This window comes from Ochotona curzoniae, unplaced genomic scaffold (assembly GCF_017591425.1).
Source record: "Ochotona curzoniae isolate NIBS_2020 unplaced genomic scaffold, NIBS_Ocur_1.0 scaffold_4701, whole genome shotgun sequence".
NCBI lineage: Eukaryota > Metazoa > Chordata > Mammalia > Lagomorpha > Ochotonidae > Ochotona > Ochotona curzoniae.
Genome location: NW_024467122.1, coordinates 40165375 through 40177078, shown reverse-complemented (window position 1 = coordinate 40177078; position 11704 = coordinate 40165375). Strand labels below are relative to the sequence as shown.

General features: G+C 50.3%; 1 non-coding gene across 1 annotated transcript; it reads left to right on the top strand.

Annotated features, from left to right (window-relative positions):
* The first annotated feature begins 9354 nt into the window (after nucleotides 1-9354).
* Nucleotides 9355-9460, top strand: LOC121149561. The gene has a single exon (XR_005882714.1). It is a non-coding gene; the product is annotated as a U6 spliceosomal RNA (small nuclear RNA).
* The last annotated feature ends 2244 nt before the right edge of the window (nucleotides 9461-11704 follow it).

Genomic DNA, 11704 nt, shown 5'->3' with positions numbered 1-11704 from the left:
GGAAGGAGCCAGAGAATGTGCACAGAGGCCTGGGCAGAACGCAGGCAGGCTGGTGCTAAAGGGGGCACTGGGCAGGCGGTAAGGACCGAGGAGGGGTAGCACGCCATCTGCCCACCATTGCTGTTCCCCACAGAGCCACAGAGGGGCCACTGAGGTCCCACCATATCCTCCCCTTCCCAGGCCTGCTGCCTCCACGGGAGGAAGGAGCAGACCTCAGGGGAGGAACTGCTGGCCCTCGCTGTCCCCTGCCCCACAGCCTCACATACTTCCCGATACTGCCCTCTGTATCATTCTTCCTTCCTTTTCCTAGCTAAGGGGAAACTGACATCAGCCAAGGTCTTCCTCATGGCACAGAACGTCACAGGCACTAACCTTGCTCCCACTTCACAGATGAGGAGGATGACATCCAGAGCCATTAATGACTTGCCCAAGGTCACAGTTCATGAGTCAGAATTTAAACTCACGCTTGAGGCAGGTATTTGGAGCAGCAGTTCAGACCACACCTGAGGGCCCAGTGCAATGGCTTAACTGGCTAATCTTCCATCTTATAGTACCAGGATCCCATATGGGTGCCAGTTTGTGTCCTGGCTGCTCCACTTTCCAGATAGCTCCCTACTTATGGCCTGGGAAAGCAGTCAAAGATGGCCCAAAGCCTTGGGACCATGTGGCTGCATGGGAGACCTGGAAGAAGCTCCTGGCTTCAGACTGGCTTAGTTCTGGCCAGCCGTTGTGGCCATTTGAGGAGTGAACTAGCAGATAGAAGATCTTCGTCTGCTTATCTGTATAAGTCTACCTTTCCAATAGAAATTAATGAATCTTCATTTAAAAAGAGAGAGAGAGTGATCCCACTTGAAGAACCTGCATTCCATATCAGGGTCCCTGGGTTTCAAGACTGGTTCTACTTTCCATTGCAGCTTCTTGCTAATGATGGACACCTTGGGAGGCAACAGGTAATGGCTCAAGTATGTAGGTCCCTACCGCCCACGTGGGACAGCCAAATGAAGGTCCGGTCCATAAGCCTGGCTTTGGCTTGGCCCAGCACTGCCTGTTGTGGGCATTCGAGGAGTGAACCAGTGAGAGCTCTCTTTGTCTACTTGGTCTTTCAAATAAACAGATGAGTAAGTGTGGGCCAGTGCTGTGGCACAGTGGATTACACCACTGCCTGTGATGTTGGTATCCCACATGAATACCCTGGTTAGAGTCTTGACTGTTCCACTTTCTGATCCAGTGCCATGCTACTGCACCTGGGGAAATCAGCAAAAGATAATCCAAGCGCTTGGACCGCTGCTCTCACTTGGGAGACCCGGAGGGAACTGCAGGCTCCTGCTTGGCCCAGTCCCAGCCATTACAGCCATGCAGGGAGTGAATCAGCAGATGGAAGATTCTGTCTCTCCCCCGTCTGTAACTCTGCCTTTTAAGTATGTGAATCTTTGTTGTGTTTTTTTCTTTCCCAAAAAATTAATAAAAAGGCTAAGATTTAAAAACAGATAAATTAAAATGTAGAGTCCAGATCATCTGATGCTTCCTGTGCAGGCAGGTTTGGAGGGGGAGGGGGTTGGCAGGACACAGAGCCTGTGTCCCAGGGATAAAGGCGGCCTTGGCTACATACTGCCCTTACAGCAGCATCAGGATGGGGTAGAGGGAGCCTTCTCCAGGAAGCCTACTCTGTCAATCCATCACCTTCCATCTTGGCACACGGAGGGCAGGAAGGGGCACCAAAACTTAGCAGCCACAGTGAGACCATGGCTGTAGCCAGTAGGAGTGGGAGCAGCTATGCAGAGGCCGAGTCCGTGCCCTAAGCCCCAAAGAACCCCAGCCAAAACTGCTGCATTGGCCCATGGCCACTGTCCTACCCTCACCCCCTCATGGAGTTTGCCTCTTTTGGGAGAGCAGGTCTATACCCCAACTTGTACTTCCTTTCTCTCTCCAATGGGCTGGGGTACCCAAAGGCAGGCTGAGAGGGGGGCTGGGCAGCCATGGCTTGGAAGGGAGATAGGCCTGACTGGCCAGAAGCCGCCTTCCAAATGAGCTCACACACATACTTTCCACCCTGGCCCAGCGCCCATAGCTCCTTGCAGGCCAGCCTTTCCCAGCCAGACCCAGCCCCCTCTGCCCTGCCACCAATCCTGGCACTGGAGAGGAGGGTTCCACAGCAGAATCACCCCGCACCCCACCTCCAAGCCAGAGCTGACATCCATCCCCGGGGGGCTGCTTCTCAGCCTCCATGCTCAGGCCCGCACCCCACAACCTTCATGGTTCCTTATTCCTCAGCCACCAGTACCTGCCAGGCTTCTAGGAGAGAAGCCGGCTCCCTGCCCCCAGAGTCCCACACCTGCATGGGAAGGGAGAGCATGAGGGACAGAAGAGGTGACAGCAGTGAATGGGCGGAAGGGCTTCCTCAGAGCACTGGAAGCAACACACTAACTTAGAGACGAAGTCACAACTGTGCAAGTTACCTCACCATGGGTCACATCCTGCTCACAGACATGGAGCAGGATGGGGTGTGAGCCAGGCAAAGCCTAGCTGACCACAAAGAGGGGGAGACAGTGCTGTGTCAGAAGGCAGGAGGAGTCACACACACATACGCACGCAATGAGTTCTGGTTCCTTTTTATGTGCTTTGTGGTCAGTCACCCTCCTTGCAACTTTCTGAGACACACGATACCCGACCAGGGAGCAGGATTAGTTCCCCAGCATGCTCTCCCTTGCCCAGTGAGCGCTGGCCTCTGTGTTAGGGGCACGGGTCACCCTGACCAAACACACTGAGGCTCGTCAGTGCGTTGGGATGGAATCGTCACTGACCACCAAGAGCCCGGCCTGTTTCAGATGCCTCCATGATGGCCAGGGCCAGCAGCTCCCACAGCCACGGGCTCCCCCCGCCATGTCCAGGTGGGACAGCCCTGCAAAGGAACTACTGTCATTCCCTTTCCTTCTTCTTTTTTAATTTCTTAATATTTACTTATTCATTTTTATTGGAAAGGCAGATCTGATTTATGGAGAGAAGGAGAGACGCAGAGCTAGATGTTCCATCTGTTGGTTCATTCCCCAAATGGCCGCAGTGGCCAGAACCGGGCCGATCCAAAGACAACAGCTACCTTCAGGTCTCCCACGCAGGTGCAGGGTGCCAAGGCCCTGGGCCGTCCCCGACTGCTTTCGCAGGCCATAAGTAGGGAACCAGATGGGAAGTGAAGTAGCCAGGACACAAACAGGCACCACCTACATGGGATCCTGACAAGGTGAGGATTTAGCCATTAAGCCTATGCACTGGTCCTCATTGTCATTCCTAACACCACGGACCCCTGTCTTATCAGGGGAGGAGAACATGGTGTTAGGTATGCAGGAAATACGCAATCAACAGTTGCTGAACCGCCAGAGGCAGTGGTGCAGTGTGAAAGTATGACGCCACAGATACAGAAGTATTACGCATGAGGAGTAGGAAATGTGTAAGTTTAAAAAGTAAATAAATAGGGTCCGATGCAATAGTGCAGCAGTTAAAGTCCTTGCCTTGAATGCACTGGGATCCCACATGGCCGCTGGTTCAAATCCCGGCCGTCCTACTTCCCATCCAGCTTCCTGCTTATGGCCTGGGAAAGTAGTCAAGGACGGCCCAAAGCTTTGGGACCCTGCACCCGCATGGGTCTGCGTGGAAGACACGGAAGAGGCTCCTGGCTTTGGATTGGCTCAGTTCCAGCTGTTGCTTGAGGAGTGACTCATTGGACGGAAGATCTTCCTCTCTATCACTCCCCCCTCTGTATATCTGCCTTTCTAATAAAAATAAATAAAATTTTTTTTAAAGATTTATTTTTATTATTTTTTCATTGGAAAGGCGGATATACAGAGAGGAGAGACAGAGAGGAAGATCTTCCATCCGATGATTCACTCCCCAAGTGAGCGCAACGGGCCGATCCGAAGCCAGGAGCCTCTTCTGGGTCTCCCACGCGGGTGCAGGTTCCCAAAGCTTTGGGCTGTCCTCGACTGCTTTCCCAGGCCACAGGCAGGGAGCTGGAAGGGAAGCGGGGCTGCCGGGATTAGAACCGGCGCCCATATGGGATCCCGGGCGTGCAAGGCGAGGACTTTAACCACTTGCGCCACCGCGCCGGGCCCAATAAAATTTTTAAAAGTAAATAAATAAAACATCATGAGACACGCATCATGGTGCAGCACGTTAAGTCACCTCTTGCTACACTGGCATCCCAGGTCAGAGTACTCCCAGCGTATAGCAGGTGCTCCGTTTCCTTTGTTGTTATTTTTAATATTTATTTATTTTCATTGAAAAGGCAGATTTACAAGGAGAAGTAGAAACAGAAAGATTCTCTATCTGCTGCTTTGCTCCCCAAGTGGCTGCAATGGCCAAAGCTAAGCTGATTCGAAGCCAGAAGCTTCTTCCGGTGCTAAAGCATTGGGCTGTCCTCCACTGCTTTCCCGGGCCACAAGCAGGAAGCTGGATGGAAATTGGAGTGACCAGGGCATAAACCGGTGCCCATATGTGATCCTGGCTCATGCAAGGTGAGGATTCAGCCACTGAGCCATTGCACCAAGCCCAGGTGCTGCGCAATGCGCCTGGAAAGCAGGATAGCTTGTCCTTGACTTTCTGCCACCCATGTGGAAGACCAGATGCAGTTCCAGGCTCCTGCTTTCTGCCTGGCCTAGACCTGATTGTTGTAGTCATTTACAACTGAATCAGATAATGGAAGGCCATCTTTTTGTCATCCACCCTTTCTCTCTGTTATTCTTTCCAATTCATAATACATGAATCTTTATTGAAAAAATAAGAATAATTGAGGGACTGGTATTTGACAAACAACTTGAGACACCCACATTTCATATCAGAATGACTGATTTGGTTTTTTATGTTTATTGTACTTTTGTTGTTTTAAGATTCATTCATTTTTATTGGAGAAGTAGATTTACAGAGAGTAGGTGAGACAGAAAGATCCTTCCTCTGGTTCATTCCTCAAATGGCTGCAACAGCTGGAGCTGAACTGATCTGAAGCCAGGAGCCAGGAGCTACTTCCTAGTCTCCTATGTGGGTGCATGGTACCAGGAATTTAAGCCATCCTCTGCTTCTTTTTCAGGCTACAGCAGGGAACTGGATGAGAAGTGGAGCAGCTAGAACATGAATTGGTGTGCATATGGGATCTTGGCACTTGGAGGGGAAACATTAGCCATTTGAGCTACTATGCCAGCCCGGAATGTCTGAATTTGAATCCCAGCTCTGCTCCACTTTGTCTCTCCTTCTCTCTGTATATCTGACTTTGCAATAAAAATAAATAAATATTAATTTAAAAAGAAACATGCTTGAACAGTTTGTTTTGTAAACTTACAAAACAAAACTTGAAGAGTGGTAATACAAAGAATTCCCACACACTACATTTCCCCTATTATTAATATCTCATGTAACTGTATGTGTCACCATTAATGAACTCACCCAGTTCCCCTAATTAATTAATTTGAAAGAGTTATGGAGAGAAAGAGAGACAGGTCTTCCACCTGAAGGTCCACTCCCCAAATGGCCGTCTCTCCCTTGGTTGGCAGAGGCCCAAGCACTGGAGCCATCTTCTGCTGCGCTCCCAGGTGCGTTAGCAGGGAGCTGGATCAGAAATGGAGCAGTTGGGACTTGAACCTGTGCTTATATAGGATCCTGGTGTTGAAGCAAGTAGAGGTTTAACAGGCTTAATATGCTACCAGAACTGGTGTTCCCAGACCCCCTACATGGTCCCTATGTGCCGACCTTTCCTTTGTCCTGACCCTCTTCTGGCTTCTGGCTTTCAGTGTGGGAGTGGTCGGTATTAGGCAGAGTTGACCCAGCTCTGGAGATATGCCAGGACCTCCGGATGTGCTCCAGCTGGGACCTTGATCCTGAAGGCCCGTTTCCCACCCCTCTGAGGACCAAGCCCGATGACCCCCTCTCCTCCATTCCACAGGCAGGTGCTCCAGAGGGACCCTCACTCCTACGCAAGGTCACAAATAAGTTCTGAGTGGCTGGAAGTTGGGGAAGGGACCCATAGCTCACGTTCTCCCCATGCAGCAAGATTCCTGCTGGGTAGGGTTTGCATGCTGGTGGCACCCCCTTGTGCTGGGTGTCGGAACTGCAAATTGTACTCGGAGGGCCGAGAGAGAGCCAAGGTCAAGACCAGCTGCCCTAGAGCCGGTGGCTCCCACCAGCTTTTCCCGTCATCCTCCCCACTTCCGTGTTTCCACCCTGGACACCTGTACTTAAAGGGGTGGGATCCTGGGCGAGACGGGCAGACAAGCCGTTCTTGGCTCTCTGGCTGCACAGAGGGACAAGTCAGAGTTTCCGTCGGCGGCCCCCGGGCGCGGGTTGGCGGCTGGCCGTCACTAACGCCGGGAAAGGGCGGGAGAGGGGGCGTGCAGCCGAGGGTCCGCGGGCACCAGCCCGGGAGGCGCCGGGCGCCTTCTCCGCACAGCGCCGCCGGGTCGTCACACTGCCCCCCGGTGGACGCCTCAGGCACGGGTCACCGGGGATGCCCTCCCCAGGGCCAGGTGGGCTGGCAGGCCCGAGCTCCCGCTGGCCAAGGCAAGTGAGTGACCCTCTGCGTTCCCCTCACTCTGTGGCCTTTGAAAATGAGACCCACGACTGTGTGTGTGTGTGTGTGTCTGTCTGTCTGTCTGTCTGTCTGTCTGTCTGTCTGTCTGTCTGCAGGAGCTAACCAGCACCCATGAGCTTTAAGTTTTGTCATCTGGACCAGACGGGCTCCGCACCCAGATGGAATCGAGGTGCCTTTCAGGCCCAGGGCTGTCTCCGCCCCAGGAGGTGGGGGCAGGGGCCCATATGGTATGGTCTTCAACTCCCTCCCAGGCAGCACGCGGGCAGGTTTCCTCGCGGGGAGAAGCTCACTCCTGGATCCCGCAGAAGTCTGTAGTGATTTCCCCCACTCCTTCCTCTGGTCTCCCGCCAAAGGCTGTAAGTGCTGTCTGCATTCCTTCATGCTCCTTTCTGGATGCCAACTCGGGCACCGAGCAAAGCTGCTGCGCCCTTGCAGTCCCGTCCTCTCCACCCCAGGGACGCAGGACCTCTGGCCTTGTGCTGTCCTGAGGAGTTAGCCTCCTGCTACCTACCCTCCCATCCCAGGGCTCCAGGGGGCACGGAAGATGCCAGTCAGGGCTGTCCCAAATCCGCCCTGGCCTTCAGTGGCTGCTTGTCTTCCACAGGGCGGGGTGGGGGGGGGGGAAGCACCTTGATTTGCTCGGTTAACTATGATCTCTGCCCTTCAGCTCAGACTGCATAAACAAGTTGTGCTCTGTGGACTGCCGCTTGTCAGGCATTTGTCCCTAGTTTGCATACCTCCTTTCCCTCACTGAAATGCAGCTTCAGTTGCAAAGACTTTTGGTCCCCTAAACTGAGGCAGGCCCGTCCCCTTCCTCTCTGGATGGCTGCACCTGACTGATATTTAATAACGGTGGCTTGTAGGGTGTGGAAGCCATACCATGTCCAGATTGGGACACGGCTGTACCGGGACCCTGGATTTGCATTCAGCCTTTCTTGCTTGCAAGCTGGAAGCAGGTTCTGTAACCTCCTCCTCATCTTTCAAGTGGGACAAACGAACCATACAAGGTTAACTGTGTCGATGAACACATTGGTAGTCAGGAATTCAATCCACAAGCATGCATTGAGGACCTGCTGGGTGCCAGCCACTGTTTGGGTACTGAGAATCAGCAAATCCTTAGTGGTGAGAGGAGCAGGCCATCAGCGTGACAGAGGGGAGGCACTGTGGTGCAGCATGTCAACCTTCCACTTGCAACATCAGCATCCCACATTCAAGCTCAGACCCTGTCACTGCTCCACTTCCCATCCAGCTTCCTGCTGGTGTGCCTGGAAAGCAGCAGAAGGAGGCCCACATGCTTGGGCCCCACAGCCCACATGGGAGACCTGCATGGAGTCCTTGGCTCCCAGCTTCAGTCTGACCCAGGCTGAACAGTGCATGGAAGTCTCTGTCCTTGTCTTTTCCTCTCTATTGTGGTGGGATGCAGCCACATGGGGTGGCACCCCACGAAAGTGAGCAAATGTGATATTTTAAAGGAGGACAGAAGGAAGCCGGTGCCCCCTGGGATACTACTAGGTTTTGGGTGTAGCTAATCCAAGCTCCCTGCTTCACCAAACACGCTCACTAGCTGCTTGCCCTGAGGTTGGATTATGGTTTGTCGTGTGTACTGCCTGAGTTGATTGGAAAATCCCTAGCTGCTGTGTCAAGGGGAGCTTAAAAATCCCTGACTTCAGCCAAGCAGAGCAGTGCTTCCCGGAGTGTGGCAGCAGCTGCCGTCACCAAGCTTGGCTAATAAAGACCCCTCCTTCCATCCTACACTGGTGTCTGGCGTGGTATCACTCACTATCTGCAACACTATTACTCTGCTAAATAAATAAATCTCTTTTTTAAAAAAAAGATTTATTTATTTTATTGGAAAGGCAGATGTACAGAGAGGAGGAGAGACACAGAGGAAGTTCTTCTGTCCAATGATTCACTCCCAAAGACGGCCACAATGGCCGGTGCTGCGCTGATCCCAAGCCAGGAGCCAGGAACTTCTTTCCGGGTCTCCCACACAGGTGCAGGATCCCAAAGCTTTGGACCGTCCTCGACTGCTTTCCCAGACCACAAGCAGGGAGCTGGATGGGAATTGGAGCTGCTGGGATTAGAACCAGCACCCATATGGGATCCCAGCACGTTCAAGATGAGGACTTTAACCACTAGGCTATTGCGCCAGGTCCATAAATCTCTTTTTTGAAAGATTTATTTGTATTGGAAAGGCAGCTCTACAGAAAGAAGGAGAAAGAAAGATCTTCCATCCACTGGTTTACTGCCCAAATGATAGCAAAGGCTGGAGCTAAATTGACCAGGAGCTAGGAGCTTCCTTCTCCATGTCTGCCACGCAGATGCAGGGTCCCACACTTTGGGCCATCCTCTACTGCTTTCCTGGGATGCATTCATGAATGTGGATGGGAAGTGGACAAGCCAGGACAGGAATTGGTGCCCATACGGGATGCCAGCACTTGCAGGGTGGAGGATTAGCCAACTGAGCCATTATGCCAGGCCCAAAATAAGTAAATATTTTAAAAATAAATAAATAGGGCCTGGTGTGGTAACCTAGTGGTTAAATCCTTGCCTTGTATGTGCAGAGATTTACAGAGAGAGAGGTTTACAGAGAGAAAGGTAGATTACAGAGAGAAAGAGATTTAACCATCCATTGGTTCACTCCCCAGATGGACATGATGGCAGTAGCTGAGCCAATCTGAAGCCAGGAACCAGGAGCTTCCTCCAAGCTCCCATGCAGGTACAGAGCCATTCTCCACTGCTTTCCCAGGCCACAAGCAGGGAGCTAGACGAAGTATAACAGCCTAGTGTTTGTTTCCGTAGCACATATACTAACCGTGGAATGATCAGGGAAGATGAGCATGGCCCTTATGCAATGATGACACACAAAGCTGTGAAGGGTTCCATATTTTTTAGGACTACATTAAACTAAGAAGCTTTTATACAGCAAAGAAAATGATCTAAAGTAAAGAAGCAACTGGCAGAGTGGGAAGAAAATCTTTGCACACTACACAACCGACAAGAGACTAACATCCAGGATTTACAAAGAGCTTCACAGGGTCTGGCAGCGTGGCCTAGAGGCTAAAGTCCTTGCCTCGCACGCACTAGGATCACATATGGATGCTGGTTCTAATCCAGGCGGTCCTGCTTCCCATCCAGCTCCCTGCTTGTGGCCTGGGAAAGCAGTTGAGGACAGCCCAAAGCTTTGGGACCCTGCACTCACATGGGAGACCCAGAAGAAGCTCCTGTTTTCGGATTCGCTCAGCCCCAGTTGTTGGGGCCACTTAGGGAGTGAATCAGTGGATGGAAGATCTTTCTCTCTGTGTCTCTCCTCCTTTCTGTATATCTGGTTTTCCAATAAAAATAAATAAATATTTTTAAAAAGAGAGATCTTCAGAGACTCAATGACATCGAAATAAACAACCCTGTGAAGAAATGTGTGAAGGAAATGAATAGATATTTTTCAAAGGAACAAATTCAAATGGGTAATAGACAGATGAGAAAATGTTCAGGTTCCCTAGCTATCAGGGAAATACAAATAAAAACCACACTGAGATTCCACTCAACTCCAGTGAGATCGGTCTACATTTGAAACACTACTAACAATACCTGCTGGTATGTGTGTCAGGAGAAATATAGTGTGTTTCACTGTTGGTGACAATGTAGACTAGTACGCTCACTGTGGAAGTCAGTATGGAGAGTACTAAGACAACTGAAGGTTATCTACCATAGGACCCAGCTATCCCCCCTCTGGGAATACATCCAAAGAAAATGAAATCTGCAGTTGAGAAAGTGACCACTATTCCTAGAATTAAAGCAACACAACCTACAATAGTGAAGACATGGAGACAACCCCGATGCCTGTCAAAAGAGGAAAGAATAAACAAACTGTGGTACATCTGCTCTGTGGAATACTGCCTAGCCATGAAAAATGAAACTCTACCATTTGCAATAAAATGGTCCCACCTAGAGACCATTATGCTCACTGAAATAAGCCAATCCCAGGCCCGGCACAATAGCCTAGTGGTTAAAGTCCTCGCCTTGAATGCGCTGGGATCCCATATGGGTACCGGTTCTAATCCCAGCAGCTCCACTTCCCATCCAGCTCTCTGCTTGTGGCTTGGGAAAGCAGTTGAGGCAGCCCAAATCTTTGGGACCCTGCCCCTGTGTGGGAGACCCAGAAGAGGCTCCTGACTTTGGATTTGTTCAGTTTCAGCCATTGCGGTCACTTGGGGAGTAATTCATCAGACGGAAGATCTTCCTCTCTGTATATCTACCTTTCCAATAAAAATAAATAAATCTTAAAAAAAAAAAAATGAAAGAAGCCAATTCCAAAAGGACATATATCATGTTCTCACTGATATAAGGCAACCTTCATCTAAAATACAAGAGCAATAGATATACAAATAAATGAGTGTATACATATATTCACTTAGAAGAGCTCTATAATAGAGACCAGTATACTGAGAATTGAAGACACATTGCAGTATGCGTGTCTAATCTCGAATAAAAGATAGACTCCCAATGAAACTGTTAAATATATCTTGGCAACAGTATGCTGGCGTTTCTATCATTCTCTATACCTACAATGTCATGATTCATTAAATAGAAGAATGATGAACTTGTGACTGCTGTTGCAGGACTATACTACTGTGATAATAGGGGAAGGCAGCAGAAGATGGGGAAAGCAGAAATAAAGAGGGTACAAGGGGAAATCTCCGAGCCTGTGGAACAGTATCATGAAAATAATTTCTTTTTCTTTTTTATTTGTATATATCATTTTATGACACAGTTTCATAGGCTCTGGGATTCCCCCAACCAGACACAAACTTATGCCCATGGAGGATGCTAGCGCTTGCAGGTAGAGGATTAGCCAGTTGAACCATTATATTATCCCCATATTTTATATTGAAAGCTGATAAATTTGGAGATGATTTGTCATTCAGCAAACTATAGCTAATACACATTTGGACACCAGAAATGGACTTCTGCTGCAACTGATACATAAAACATGAGAGCGGTTTGGAATTAGGCGATGAGGTGACCCTGCAGACAGACGAATGTCGGCGAATGGCTGGAGTGGCAGAGGCCTGTGGCCCAGAGGTTAAGCCACTACTTGAGATACTTGCATCCCATAGCGAAGCACTTGGGGTCAAG